Source organism: Orycteropus afer, unplaced genomic scaffold (assembly GCF_000298275.1).
Source record: "Orycteropus afer afer isolate SDZICR_OR568_19922 unplaced genomic scaffold, OryAfe1.0 scaffold00572, whole genome shotgun sequence".
NCBI lineage: Eukaryota > Metazoa > Chordata > Mammalia > Tubulidentata > Orycteropodidae > Orycteropus > Orycteropus afer.
Window position 1 is genome coordinate 1124451 of NW_006922159.1, and position 2863 is coordinate 1127313.

A 2863-nucleotide genomic window follows, 5' to 3' on the forward strand; every position below is an offset into this window, starting at 1 on the left:
CTTTTGTCAAATGTATTCCTCAGTATTACTTACCTTTTACACTATTTTAAATGGTATTTTTAAAATTTCAACTTCTGAGGACTTCTGGTAAGATGGAGGAATAGACAGACAAGCTACACAGACCCTCTTCAACAAAGAAAAGAAAAATCAATTGACAGAGATACAGAAGATAATCCTGGAGTCCTGAGCTTTGAAAGGAAGTTTACAGAAGTGATTAGGCATCAACTAGTGGAAAAACCTGAATGAAAACAGTGAGTACGGAGACGGTCAAAGAATTGGGCTGTCAACTACTCTGATGGGACCAACAGCCTGAATATTTCCAAGTGGTGTTGGGACCTGAAAATTGACCTAAAGATCAGCCCAGGTCACCAAGGGCTGCAGGAATGACTGCGCTGGTGGCCTATGACTAGAAAGGGAAACAGCAAGGACAACCTGAGTTGTGGACTTTCAGGTATCCTGAGGGTGCAGCCATTTTGATTGTTTACAAGCAGTGGCCATTTTGGATTTTAAAGTGACGGCATTCTCATTTGGATTCCAGGGACCTAAGAATAAGCTCTGTTTTCCAAGGATGGCAGGGACATATGGGAGGCTGACAATGGGAAAGGAGACAGGTGGTGAGTGTATAAGTGCTGCTAACTAGCGAATAGAGGAGCACAGCACAGTACCCTGCTTACATGGATAACATACAAAGAAAACAAAAATCGTGGGCAAGTCACACCAACATACAATCACCAATTAAATATAAACACAAAAACGTCACAATTCCTCAGAGACAACAGAGCATCACAGTCCACACAAAGGATCAAGATAAAGCAGGAGAAACAAGGGACCAGGATACAGACCCAAAACACATGCTTGAGGAAGATGCAGCATTGGAACTCCCTGATAAGGAATTCAAAAGAATTGTATTTAGGTACCTTCAACAAATTGAGAGACAGATCAAGGAAAACACTGACAAAATTGAGGAAAATACAGAGAAGACCCTAGAACAATTTCAAAAGACAATACAAGAACAAAATGAAAAACTAGAAATTATATGAAATCTACAGACAGAAATCTAGAAGAGATTAATACTGAAATTTCAGAAATAGGTAACACATTGAATAGGCAAAGGAGTAGAATTGAATCAATGGAAGACAGAATTAGTGAGATTGAAGGCAAATACCTCCATGCTTCTTTGGAAAGGGATCAATCAGAAAAAAAGATCAAAACAAAATGAAGAAAGCCTAAGGTACATGTGGGATACCATCAAAAAGAATAATCTACATGTAATTGGAATTCCAGAACAGGAAGAGACAAATAAAACCACAAAAAAATTGTCAAAGATTTATTGGAAGGGAATTTTCCTGGTATGATGAAAGAAGAGAATATATCCATTCAAGAAGTCCAACAAACCCCAAACAGGATAGACCCAAAAGAAAATCACCAAGACGTATCATCATCAAACTCACCAAAACCAAAGACAAAGAAAGAATCCTGAAAGCAGCATGGGAAAAATGAAAAGTTACCTACACTGTTACCTTATTGGTAACTTTATTGGTAGGTTGTAGGGCAACCAATACGGCTAAGCTCAGATTTCTCAGCAGAAACCATGCAGGCAAAAAGGCAATGGGATGGTATATACAAAGTCCTGAAAGAGAAAATTTTCCAACCAAGAATTATATACCCACCAAAATTGTCCCTCAAATATGATGGTGAAATTAGGACATTTCCAGATAAGCTGAATTTAAGGGAATTTTTTAAACCAGATCAACCTTACAAGAGATGCTAAAGGGAGTCCTTTGGACAGAGAACCAACAACAGCAAACAATAACTGACCATTAACACATGTGATGACATAACCCAGAAAACAACCCAATTATAGAAGTATCCAAACTAAATAAGCCTACTAGATTATAAACAGGGAACTAGAGACATCAATTGACAAATGACAACTACAAACCAAAAAGAGGGAAAAAATTGTGTAGTTACAGAACTTCTAAATGGTAGGGAAGTTAGGACAACTACAAGATAGAACAGACTGTTCTAAACTTGGGAAGAAAACTATAAATCAAAGGGTAACCTCAAAGAAAAATGATAAACCTTTACCTCAAAATGAAAAAGAGGACCAGCACAAATATTTAGCAAATACTAAAACAATAACAACGAAGGAAGTGATAACACAATTTATAAACAAAACTAGCTCAGCACACCAAATTTATGGAACAAAGAAATCAACACCACAGAAAAGCACACCAACAAATTCATACTTGTCGATAATTACATATCTAGCAAGGGACTTATCTCTAAGATTTATAAAAAACTCCAATGCCTCAACAGCAAAGGGATTAATAATTCAATTGAAAAATGGGCAGAAGAGATGCTTACAATCATTGGCCATCAGAGAGATGCAAATCAAAACAACAACGAGATACCATCTCACCCCAGCACTGATGGCAAGGTTCAACAAGACAGAAAATAACAAATGCTGGTGGGGATGTGGAGAGATTGGGACTCTCATACACTGCTGGTGGGCCTGTGAAGTGGTACAACCACTATCGAAAGCAGTATGGTGATTCCTTAGAAAGCTGGAATTGGAGATACCATTTGACCCAGCAATCCCATTACTAGGTATATATCCTAGAGAAGTGAGACCCAGGACAGGAACAGATATATGCACACCCATGTTCATTGTAGCACTAGTTATAATAGCAAAAAGATGAAAGCAACCTATGTGGCCATGAACAGAAGAATGGGTAACCAAACTATGCTACATACACACAATGGAATACTATGCAGCACTAAAGAATAATGTAGAGTCAGCAAAACACTACATAACATGGATGAACTTGGAGGACATTATGCTGAGTGAAATAAGTCAATC